The sequence below is a fragment of the Bubalus bubalis genome, chromosome 19, assembly GCF_019923935.1.
Source record: "Bubalus bubalis isolate 160015118507 breed Murrah chromosome 19, NDDB_SH_1, whole genome shotgun sequence".
NCBI classification, from domain to species: Eukaryota; Metazoa; Chordata; class Mammalia; order Artiodactyla; family Bovidae; genus Bubalus; species Bubalus bubalis.
In genome coordinates, this window is record NC_059175.1 from 31,867,993 (window position 1) to 31,881,661 (window position 13,669).

General features: G+C 39.0%; 1 protein-coding gene across 7 annotated transcripts in view; it reads right to left on the minus strand.

Moving 5' to 3' along the window:
- GHR (growth hormone receptor) overlaps positions 1-13,669 on the minus strand; it is a 307,144-nt gene that overhangs the window by 190,192 nt on the left and 103,283 nt on the right. The gene's annotated exons all lie outside the window — the stretch shown is intronic.

Genomic DNA, 13,669 nt, shown 5'->3' on the forward strand with positions numbered 1-13,669 from the left:
AATGAATTTATGGTTGCTGGGAGGAAAGCTGGAGGAAGAGATAGTTAGGGTTTTTGGGATGGACATGAACACACTTCTATATTTAAAATGGACACGAATAAGGATCTACTATATAGCACATGGGATTCTGTTCAATGTTATGTGGCAGCCTGGATGGGAGGAGAGTTTGGGGAAGCACAGATACATATGTACGTATGGCTGAGTCCCTTTGCTGTTTACCTGAAACAAACACAACACTGTTAATTGGCTATATACCATCCAATACAAAATAAAAAGTTTTAAAAAATAATATATTGAAAAAAAGACTGTTCATGATTGATGAGCATAGCTGAAATTAGCAAGGCCTTTTACTGTTTAAAAGACTCCTGCTTGGCTGGCTTTCCTGTGTGTGTGTGCAATAGACAGTTCTGTGACATGTGACACATACAAAGCCATTTAATATAAGGAACCCTCATAGGGAATCCTCAAGCTGGAATCAAGATTGCTGGGAAACATAGCAACCTCAAATATACAGATGATACCACCATAATGGCAGCAAGTGAAGAGCCTCTTGATGAGGGTGAAAGAAGAGAGTGAAAAAGCTGGCTTAAAACTCAGTATTCTTAAAACTAAGGTCATGGAATCTGGTCCCACCACTTCATGGCAAATAGAAGGGGAAAAAGTAGAAGCAGTGACAGATTTTATTTTCCTGGGCTCCAAAATCACCGTGGATAGTTTGACTGCAGCCATGACATTAAAAGATGCTTGCTCCTTAGAAGGAATGCTATGACAAACCTAGACAGTGTATTCAAAAGCAGAGGCATCACTTTGCTGACAAAGGTCTGTAAAGTCAGAGCTATGGTTTTTCCAGTGGTCATTTATAGATGTGAGAGTTGGATCATAAAGAAGGCCGGGCATGGAAGAATTGATGCTTTTGAACTGTGGTGCTAGATAAGACTCTTGGGAGTCCCTTGGACAGCAAGGAGATCAAACCAGTCAGTCTTAAAGGAAATCAACTCTGAATATTCATTGGAAGGACTGATGCTGAAGCCGAAGCTCCCATACTTTGGCCACCTGATGTGAAGGGCTGACTCACTGGAAAAGACCCTGATGCTGGGAAAGACTGTGGGCAGGAGGAGAAGGAGATGGCAGAGGATGAGAAGGTTGGACGGCATCACCGACTCAATGGACATGAATTTGAACAAATTCTGGGAGTCAGTGAAGGACAGGGAAGCCTGGCGTGCTGCAGTCCACGGGGTTGCAAAGAGTCAGACACAACTTAGCCACTGAACAACAAAAACCTTACAGGGAAATGTTCATTCGAATAGATTAGTTGACAATGACTAGATTTGAGACTCCCTGACTGTGAGTTGGTGGACTGTGAGTTCATTTACTCTGAATGATATATTGGACAAGTAGAAACAGCCCTTCTGACAGATGTTTCCAAAGTCAGACTCAGGAGTCCATGAATACCTCATCTCTAAACCCTGTCTTCCTCCAGAGTCTTCAACACAAGCCAGAAATCTAGGGGTTACCTTCTCTACCTCTTCTGCCCCCATTTCATCTGTCAACTTTAGCTCTTCAGTATCCTTTTGAATTCATTCCATCCCCTTTATCCTCTCTACTGCTACCACCAAGTCCTAGCCATGATCTCTCATTGAGACTTTAGGAATGGCCTCATAACACCCATGAGGAGCCTCAGGCTCCCTCCAATCCATTTTTTCATGGAAAAATTATGTTTTGAAACAAATATGATCATGGTATCCCTGTGAATAAAACATTCAAATGATTTTCCTTGTTCATACAATTAATATAACCCATCATGTGAGTTAATAGTTATAGTTATCCCCCAACATTCACTCTCCCCACTTTCAATTAGTAATAGAACCCAGTAAGAGAGCACCTGTCACAGCCAACCTTGCAGCCACCTCTGGTCATACTAAGACTCACTTCTGGCTACAGGATGTCAGAAGTGGCAGAAACATCTTCAGGAAATATATGTCCCTTTCACTTTTCCTTCTCCACTCCCACTGGCTTGATGGGCTGGATCACCAAGCACATGGATGAGGGCATCTACCTCTGTGGAAGATTTCTGGAACTCATTATGAAGTGGGAAGGTCTTCCCAGATGGCACTGGTGGTAAAGAACCCACCTGCAATGCAGGAGAAGCAGGAGACAAAAGTTTGATCCTTGGGCCAGGAAGATCTCCTGGAGGAGGAACTGGCAGCCCACTCCAGTATTCTTGCCGGGAAAATCCCATGGAAAGAGGTGACTGGTGGGCTACAGTCAATGGGGTTGCAAAGAGTCGGACAGGACTGAGCAATAGAGCATACATACATGCTTGAAGTTGGATCTCAGATAATAAGGGTTTAAGTACTCATAAAGGACTAACTAGTCAGTGGTTTTTTGACCAGCCAGTCGAGGTCTTTCTAGCTTATTCTTGAAAGAAAAAAATTTTTTTCACTGAATTTTTCAGGTTCAACTGAAAAGAAGTGGGAAAGAAAAATCAAGAGGTCTAAAAGCATAAGCTTTCCCTGGTGGCTCAGAAGGTAAAGAATCTGTCTGCAATGCGGAGACCTGGCTTCAATCACTGGGTTGGGAAGATCCCCTGGAGAAGGAAATGACAACCCACTCCAGTATTCTCGCCTGGAGAAACCCATGGACAGAGGAGCCTGGTGGGCTACAGTCCTCAGGGTCGCAAAGAGTTGGACACAACTGAAGCGACTTAGCACACATGTATGTAAAAGCATAAGCTGAAATTTCATCCTCAATATGTATGAAAAGGGAAACCTGACAGGAGCACATGACAGTCTGACATGAATTTTTTTCATGGGGCCTTAAGAGACACCCCTTCCATTTCTAAGAGAGAATTATGAATTCTAGTGCACTGAAACCAAAAGTATTTAGAAATGAGTAGCTTTATTAGCAGCAGCAGCAGCAGCTTTATTTAGGGAATTATTAGGGCCCACAGTAATGACCATCATCAACAGACAGAAATATTTTGGTCTATTAAAGAAAACAGGGGACACTCTGCCCAACCTTATCCCAAACAAAATTAGCAAACCTCAAGTTACTAGGGGATTTATTGAATAAATAAAATCTGGCAGTAAATAATGGTCATACAAAGAGTAGGGAAGTATGGGGCCTTAGGAACAGGATCTTTCTAAGTTTTTGCACCCAGTCCCCCTAGACTAAGCTGCATCCAAACATGAGGCTTTCTGTTTCAAGGCGAATTTTATTTGTAGATACTTCAAATTTAGATATTTATACCAAGAACATGAGCTAAATCAAGAGTAGGGGTAAAAAAAAAAGTAGGGGTACATGATGTAAATTTGCAAAGTGATCATTTTCCCCAGAGCCAGTTTGGGTTTTTTCCCCCTGGTTATAAACGTACAATACTTATTTTTGTAGCAGTTTGGTAAGAATTAATATAATGTAAAACAAATTTTAGATTCCTTTTCTGTCACTCTCTAATAGTTTCTAAAACAAAGGTTGAAAACAGACCCCATACCAAAAATTTGTTTATTTTTCTTTTTCCATTTAACATTAGTGTCTCAAGCATCTGCCAATTAGATTGCCACTTTTTCTAGGAAATGCAGCTTTTAGCAATTCTTTGTTGATTCAAACGAAATCAACCTGGCTCAGCCTGTATTGACTGATTAGACTGAGAATGAAGTCCCAATATTAAGAACAGACCAGTAAGAAATGATCAAAATTAAATGTTGGATGACCCAGGCAGACTATCAGCTTGGAGAAGTAACAAGAGGAGAGAGAGCTTGAGGACATCAAGAAGAATCCATGAAAGGTACATGAGGTAGTGAAAGGGAGATACAGGGAGATACAGAAGGATGACTGGGAACCTGCACAGAGATCTGGTATCTTTATAGTAAGTCCCCATTGTATGGAGTTACATGGAAACATCCTCTCCCTTGCTGCCTGAAAAAGTATAATCCCCACCTATCCCAAACCAAGGGCTTCCCAGGTGGTGTTAGTGTTAAAGAACCTGCCTGCCAATGCAGGAGACGTTAGAGACACAGGTTCAATCCCTGGATCAGGAAGATCCCCTGGAGGGGGGACAAGGCAACCCACTCCAATATCCTTGCCGGGAGAATCCCATGGGCAGAGGAGCCTGGGGGGCTACAGTCTATAGGGTTGCAAAGAGTCAGATACCACTGAAGCAACTTAGCACACATCCTAAACCAAAATAAAAGATGAACATAAATGGTTGTATGAATTAATATTCCATCATATTCCTATTCAGGTGTGAGTACTCTTTAAACTGAGCCATAACCTATAATTAGGCTGTGGAGTCAATTTAGTGTCTCAACTAGCTTTGTCAATTTGTTTAAATGGATGGGATGGAATGATGCTATGGAACAAATATTTGTGCTCCCTGACACCCAAATTCATATTTTGAAATGGACATGGCGGGGGTCCTGAGGTGATTAGATCATGAGGGTAGAGCCCTCATGAGCAGGACCAGGGCCCTTATAAAAGTGGTTCCAGAGAGCCTGCGCCACCTTTCTGCTACGTGAGGACATAGCAAATAGAGCTGTTTGTGAACCAGGAAGTGAGTGCTCCCCAGACACTGAATCTGCTGGTGCCTTGATCATAGACTTTCCAGCATCCAGAACTGTGAGAAATAAACTTCTGTTATTTATAAGCCATTCAGTTTACGGTACTTCTGTCATAGAAGCCCAAACAGACTAATAAGACAAATGGAATGGAATGGTGGTTTCTTCACATGAAAAAAACTTTTTAAAGTGTGTGTATGACTATTGGCTCACTGTGAGGACCTGATTATTTCTTACTGTGGACAGTAGTCAAAAAGTTTGTAGGTCATTGATATAGATTGTTTCTAATTTTTAAATATCATAAGTAATGGTACAATAAATATCTCCTGGCAGGGAGGGGACTTGGCCTATATTTCCATTTATTGCCAAGTGATTGATTCCCAGAAACAATGTTACTGTGTGAAAGTGGTAAAAATTTATAAAGGTTTTTGATAAATATTACTCAATGCTTTCAAACTATCTTAATTTAGACTCCGACCAGAGCAACAGAGAACTTTAATATCAGTGTACATCTGTCAGAAAAAAATTTATTCTCCCCCTATCATTGTTAATTTGATGGGTAAAAATGATCTTCTACTGTTTTAATATAGTTATTTGAAAATGAGTGAGGTTACTTCTTTGAAACATTTAATGTGAATTATCTATATATGTCCTCCCCTTTTCATTATTTTCTTTGTTGGAGTTCCTACCTTTTTATTTCTGGTCTTTTATGCATTTTTAAAGGGACAGTTTCTTAGTTATTCTCTAGGAATGAAGGTGTAGCAAGAAGAGAAAATAGAGTATTTCAATTGGCTTGATTTTGCCAGACTGATATCAAATTAACCTTAGGCTTTAATCCTGCACTTGATTTTGAACCAGCTGCATGATACAGTATGTTAGCCATAAAAATAACTAGTGCCAGAAATGCAGCCAATACGCAAGTTTACACTTTGTACTTCCTCTTCTGTGCTAAATACTTCAATGCTAGGCTTACTTTAAAAAAAAAAAAATTAAGACAGTAGTACTGGAAAATGTGAAAGAGCAATTACACACCAAAGAAGGCAGATTGAGAAGCTCCAACATACACAGGATGGAATTTGAATTAAATTCCAACTGCAAAGATTAAGTTTTGGAAATGGTTGTTATTGACAATTTTATAAAAATTAAAGAATAAAATGAGTTTTCAGGTTAAAAGCAAAAGTAATCATTGAGTAGTATAAATAAAAAGTAAACCTACTCTAGGGCATTAGGATAAAGGAAAAAAACCTTAAAAAGTACTTTACATAGAGGCAGATTACCTAGTAAAAAACTCAAATGGACAAGTAGAAGACTTTCTCTCATCAACAACAGGTAACAGGACACAAATGAAAACCTTCAAAGTGGTAGAGAAATAACCATCTATTTAGAAATTGATACCCAGCTAAATGCTCCCTAAGTCTTGCATGGGTGGACAGCAGAGCCGGAGTCATATGAAAACTGAGTTTACAACCTAAAGATTCTAATTTAAATAATTACTAAAGGAGCTATTTTGCAAGAAGACAAAAAATCTTAAATGCTGAAATTGTTGTCTCAAAAAAAAAGATTCTCTTCCAATTACTCATTATTATCCTGTAGTTATTGAACTATTTCTCTTCTTCCCTTTAAAGTAAAATTTTTTGAAGGAATTGCATTGTTTTTATTACCAATTAATTTTTGTCTCTTTTGTAAAATGCACTCAAATTAGACTTTAATCCCCACCACTCCAATTAAATAGCTTTTGTCCTGGTCTCTAATGACTTCTATTAATACATTGCTAAATCTAGTAGCTACTTTTTAATTATCTTCATTTCAACTGTTAAAACAATATACGACACAGTGGCCTTCTCTTTGAAACACTTCCTTAATCTGATCACTTTATCTGTGAGCTCTTTTGTGATAATCTACACTCTCCACTGATTCTCCCACCCTGCTGGACACGTTATGGTCAATTTTGCTGTGTCCTCTTCATTTTCTCAACCATGTAATACTGGAACACCCCTAGGACTTCTCCTCTCCTTTTTCCCCTATTTACACTTATTCCTTAGGTGACCTCATTCAGTATTATGACATCAATATCATCTATGATTATGTTCTCTAAACATATAATTTCAATTCACATCTCTTCTTGAATGACAAACTCATCTATCCAATGACTAATAATTCCCTTGGATGTTTGCTAGGAATCTCAAACTTATAAATCTATAACCAAACTTCTGATTTTACCATCCTAACCTGCTCATTCTACAGTCTTGGTCATTTCAACCTAAATCACCATCATCGTTCCAGATTCTCAGGCCTTTCACTCATACCCCTGATTAATTCATGAGCTAATCCTGTTAGACATACTTTCAAATTATATCCAGAATGTGATCACTGCTTACCATCCCCATCTTTATTTTCCTTATCCAAGATAATAATGTTTCTTATCTGGATTATTATAATAATTTCTAAATTGGTCTACTTTTTGGTCTTGAATATCTTATGTCCAAAGACATAAACCCACGAAGATCTTAATCTTGATAAAACAAGAACATGTCAATTCTTTGTTTAAGACTCTCTGATGGTACCCATTTCACTCAGAGTAAATGCCAAAATGCTCACAGTGGTATGAGCATCTTGTTTGATCCCCTCAACCCTCACCCCCGACTCTTATCCCCTATCTCTGCCACCATTGACCACCTTACTTTTTTTTGCTCATTCTGCTCCAACAACATTAGACTGTTTGATGTTTCTTAGCCCTCAGGCAGCATATGCCATTTTCTCTGCACAGGGTACTTTTCTCCCAGACTTCCTTTAAGTATCTATTCAAATATCACTTTATCTGTGAGCTCTTTCCTGATAACCTACATCAATAATAACCCTTAAACTCATTTTTTCCCCCCAGAGCATTTATATTATATAGTCGTTAACTTTTTTTCTCTCTTCTTTTACTAGAATATCAACTACATGAGTTTAGGGACTTTATCCACTCTGTTCATTGCTGTATCTCCAAGTACCTATAACCATGGCAGGCCAAGAGAAAACATGCGGTAAGGATTTACTAGATGAATAAATAAATGATGAGGAAGAGAAAGGCAAAACCGGATGGCTAATTCAACTCCATATTGCTTGTAAAAACAATATTAATCACATTTCTTATTGATCAAAAAAGATGAAAATACATTTTAGGCAATAAAAATATGGGAAATAGTTGGCATTATCTCAAAGGATTACTAAAATGTACTAGATTCTCTACTCTGTTAGAAAGACAGACGGTGCACGTGGAACGGGACTGCTAACAGTGCCTGATGTGGGAGTGAGCAGCCCGACTGAGGGGTACATGGACAGATAGACGGACATGTGGTGAGTGCTGTCAATGTGGTCCTTGCAGGTTCTGCTGTCTTAAGAATTAGCAGGGTGGTGCTGGGGACCCTCCCTGGGGAAGACTGAGGGAGTCATAGCCCACCAGAGAGACTAGGAAGGGAGAGAGAAGCTGAGCCTGATCACAATTTTTTGAAAAGTGACAGTCTTCACAGAGTTTAGAAAATAGGAAAAGGAGATGTTTTAGGCTTTTGTTCCAGGAATGTTTTCATTCTCAATAGGCAGAAAATGGAGAATCCCTTTTCCTAGGTAATGCCTATATTTGAAATAAAATGAAAGGAAAACATCTGCATTTTTAACTTTTATAAGAAACATTTCTAAAAATTATTTACATCAATACCCATAAAAGCATGTTTACCAAAATACATTTTAAGACTAAAAAATGAAACAAAAATGACATAGTAATACATCCCATTCAAGTAAGATTTAGACTCAAAATGTAAGGATAGTTCATTTTCAGAAGGCTCAATATAATTTTCAGCATTAATATCTTAGAAGAGGCAGTCAAATGGTTATTTTAACATGCAGAAGACTGATGTTATAATTTATATTTATTTGCAAATTCTCTTAAGAAACTAGAAATACAGACAATTTTCTTAATCTGACAAAAATAGGTCACCTCCAAACCTATACCTAATAGCATTCTTCAAGTGAAACTTTGAAGACTCTCACTATAATGAAGTACAAGTGAAATTTTTGAAGACTTTGACTATAACATAAAAATGCTTATTATAAAGAGATAGTATTTACATGGCATGGTATCTTGTAAGAATAGGAAAGTTCAGATCAGTGGGAAAAAAGAGCCTAGAAAGTCCAAAGCATATATGGGATTTTAGTGTATAACAGAGAAGACAATACAAACAATGGAGACAGAATAAGGCTTTTCAGTTAATGGTGTTGGGACTAGATTTTCACATGGGAAAAAAGATTCATGCTTTACACCATACATATTCATTAACCCCATGTAAATTAAAAGTCTACTTATTTAAAATAAAAGTTTCGTAAGTAAATTAAAGCACTTTAGAATATGGGAGGAGTTAATATAAAATATAACCATGGAGGAGAAAATGATTTCTTAAGCAAGGCACAAAAAGCAGAATAATAAGGAAATTTAACTATATCAAAAATTTAAAATTATCTGTGCTAAAAGATGTCCTAAAAATTACAATGCAATCAACAGATGGGAGGCAAAATTTTCTATGTGTATAATAGGCAAAGGGTTTGTCACATATATATGAATGCATATCATGAAAAATAAACATATATTAAGATATATATACATTAGGATCACATGTATACATGTTTCTATAAATCAATAGTGAGAATAGATAAGAAAAGAATGGACAGAGAGTAGAAAAAGACACAGAGGAGGAAATCCAAATGGCCCTGCACAAATGATGTTCAATTTAATAAATAATGAGTCATGAAAATTAAAACAATGAGATTCATATGCAGTATCCATCAACTCTCAAATAATTAAATCTGAGAGTAATCAAGTGCTGGCAGGGACCTGGGGAAGGGAGGGTTCTCACATATTGCTGATACTAGTACAAACTGGTTGTGCAATTGGTAGAGCAATTTGGCGATATTGCACAGACACAAAAATGCACATATCCTATGATCAGCAAGTTTCCACTGATACGTACTCCAGACAAGCTCTATCACATATGCCCAAGGGGATATTTATTTCAGTATCAATTATTTCGATAAAACAATGAAATCAATTCATATTCCAACCAGTGTGGGAATAGATAGTGATATTTTCAAAATATGGAGTAATACACAGCAATTTAAAAAATGAACCAGGGTAATATAACCATGAAGGTGAGTTCTGAAAACAAAATACTTGGTAGTTAAAGTAGCAATTGCCAGAGTAACACATTCCACACCCAAAGTAAAAAATACATACTTGAAAAAAAATGCAAATAATTTGGTTCATGTATATAATAATATTTCATATTTGTAGTAAAATTTAAAAGTATATAAACAGGATTGTGCAAATGCCAATACACGACAGCTGTATCCTCTGGAGTGGCAGAGAGAATGGCGAGACTGGAAAATGTTAGAGACTTCACATTTACCCATATAGTTTGCTTCTTTACAAACAATGGCTATGAAGCAGGCATGGGAAATAGGTTTACGTTTGATGTATTCATCTGGGTGGCAAGTACACAGGCATGTATTGTAGCATCCTTAGTACATTAAGAAAATGACATAAATAACAAAGTAGGTCAGGGTTGACACCCATACTCAGCCTTGAAGCAGTTCAAGAAGATGGACTGCCACCCCTCTCTTTCCCATAAGAATATGGAAGTCAAGTCTCTGAGCGGGGAATCAATCAGGAGGGAAGAGGGTAGAGCACACAGTTTAAAAGAATGACACTGTCCAAAGTCACAACATAAACTGATGAGACCCAAACAGGTCCAAGATGGCAGACAAGTCTACCTCCACTGGACATTGAGCCTCAGTGTATGCTCGTCAGTAACACATCACCAAGTTAAGTGACATACCCACCGGCTCCAAGACAGTTCAGGAGTCCAGATCATCAAAGACCCAAAAGTAGGCAGTGGCCTGAATCCTGGAATATCTGCCTCTTTCCCAGGATAGTTGGGATAATCCATCCACTCATTACCCTATGAAACTACCCAGTCCATAAACACTAACCAAGCCATCTTTTGAGCCACCCTCACCTTGGCTCAGATGGTAAAGAATCTGCCTGCAATGCAGGGGACCTGGGTTTGATCCCTGGGTTGGAAAGTTCCCCTGGAGAAGGGAATGGCTACCCACTCCAGTATACTTGCCTGGAAAATTCCATGGACAGAGGAGCCGGGTGGGCTACAGTCCATGGGGTAGCAAAGTGTCAGACACAACTGAGTAACACTTTTACTTTTCACCTTTGGAGAGGGCCCACACTGTGGAGTGTGTTTCTCTCTAAATAAGTCCACTTCTTACCTATCAAAAAACCCAAACAGAAACAAAAACAAACGAACAAGCAAAAAAAAAAAAAAAAACAACAAAAGTAGTTTAGAGAGCCCCAAGTCTATATCCTTGGCCAGAGTCAAAGGTGACAAGCACATAAAGTATGGTACAGATGGAAAGCTAGAGACACACTATATTGACTTTCCACGTGTGGAGCATCCATCCCTGTGACGACACTGAGATGGAAAGGCTGAAATGGTGATTCAGGTTGGTTCCAGTCACTGAACCCATGACAGTCACCCCCACATCCATTGCACTTACCCCTATGGCTTAATAGTTGACCCTCAGTCAACTGGTATGAGGAGGAAGGGGAGCTTACTCAATCCCAGCTTTTAGGTTGAGAAACACTGTCCTCACAGATTCCAGAGAAAAGCCACAGAGTGGATCTTACAAGAAGAAAAGCAAATCACATGTGATGCTGCTCAGGCCAGGTCCTGTCACAAGGCTTCGCAGAGGTCTGGTGCCAGCAGAGCCTGATCAAAGTGAAAAAAGCTGTATTCCTGACTAGCCTTCAAGAAGCATGCTAATTTGAGTGCTTCAGTACTCCACTGAAAAACTGTCTGACTTGGGGGCATAATTATTAATAAGGGGCTTCCCAGGTGGTGCTAGGGGTAAAGAACTTGCCTGCCAATGAAAGAGACATAAGAGACACGGCTTCGACTCCTTGGTCAGGCAGATCCCCTGGAGGAGGGCACTCCAGTACTCTTGCCTAGAGAATTCCATGGACAGAGGAGCCTGGCGGGCTACAGTCCATAGGGTCACAAAGAGTTGGACACGGCTGGAGCGACTCAGCATGCAGCATGCATGCATGCATACAATGATTAATAAACAGTTCTCAATCTCCCTCCCTGAAGTCACACAAACAGGACAAGACCTCAGGAAGCTGGATGGGGGGTTCTGTTTAGTCTCCCTGAATTGCAGCTAATGGCTCTGAAAGGCCTGGTTCATTTTAATCAAGTGGACTATTGGAAAACCTGCCAGCAAACACCCACTAAAACAAGAATCAAAATATTTCACATACTACTATGTGATGCAGTTGGTTGAGAAACATCGAAATAATAATACAGTGACCATAAAACAGCAGTACAGGCAGAACATCCCGTTCAGAACATCCAGGATGAGTGGCATATATCTGTGGTCATCTCAGTTCCTAAGCACAGAGGCACCAGCATACCACACTTGCTGCCTCAAATGACTGCAGAGAATATTCTGAGAAAGTCGATAATTAGTTTCCTCGATTTTACTTTTAAGAAACAATGAGATTCCTCGGTGGCTCAGTCGGCAAGGAATCCACTGCAATGCAGAACCTGGGTTTGATCCCCAGGCTGGGAAGATCCCCTGGAAAAGGATATGACTACCTACTCCAGTACTCTTGCCTGGAGAATCCCAGGGACAGAGGAGCCTGTCAGGCCACAGTCCATGGGGTTGTATGAGTCGGACACAAATTAGCCACTAAACCACCACCATAATTATTCCAAATAGGCTTCTATGTATATTTCAATGTATGTAGAAATGTGTCCCTTGTATATTTTATCTGCATGTCCTATGATAGCACCACGCTTCACAAGTATGTTTCCACAGAGTTGGCCAGAGCAGCTTCAACTGCAGCTCTAGAAACTATTTAGCTGTTCTTATTGAAAGAGATGAACACCTAAGAGAATAGGTAACTTAGTTTATGCCAATAATCTACTTCTGAACATGACACAGCTTGTGCAAAACTGACAAATCTTGCACGCTAAAAGATTTGGCTCTAGCAGTCATTTCCACAGCGCCTACTGAGTTGCAGCCACATCTAGAAAAATTTTAAAGTCCTGGGACTTTATTTCCGATTACTTTTTCCCTTGAAAAGGTAAAGGCATTTTTATGCTTTGAGTTCTTACAAGGTTCCCACTTTTTTCCCATATGTAACTATTTTATAACAAACAAATGTAAATTATTTCACAGATCCTTCTAATGAACAGTATTTCACTTTTAAGACAATAGTTCTTTAAGCAGGCATATATGGATGTGAGAGTTGGACTATAAAGAAAGCTGAGAGCCAAAGAATTGATGCTTTTGAACTGTGGTGTTGGAGAAGACTCTTGAGAGTCCCTTGGACTGCAAGGAGATCCAACCAGTCAATTCTAAAATGTATACCTGTGGTGGATTCATTTTGATATTTGGCAAATCTAATACAGTTATGTAAAGTTTAAAAATAAAATAAAATTAAAAAAAAAAAAAATAAAGGAAATCAGTCCTGAATATTCATTGGAAGGACTGATGCTGAAGCTGAAGCTCCAATACTTTGGCCATCTGATGTGAAGAACTGACTCATTTAAAAAGATCCTGATGCTGGGAAAGATTGAAAGTGGGAGGAGAAGGGGACGACAAAGAATAAGATGGTTGGATGGCATCACCGACTCAATGGACATGAGTTTGGGTGAACTCTGGGAGTTAGTGATGGACAGGGAAGCCTGGCTTTCTGCACTCCATGGGGTTGCAAAGAGTCGGACATGACTGAGTGACTGAAGTGAACTCAACAGTGCGTCTAAACTGATTGATGCCAGTTTTGAAACAACTATTGATACTTAGGTCAAATTTTATTCCACATCTAAGATGCTGGCATATTTTCAAGTTTGCCTCCTTTGCTAAATTCAGTTTGTTTTCTGGAGTCTACATGTTTTAGGTATTCTGGAAGTTCCTACTTTAAAGCTAAGAGGAAGAGTAGGTAATAGATAAGAATCCCCTAGTTGCCACTGACTTCCATCCATGGCTCATTTTGCCCTTTTAACTATACTGGC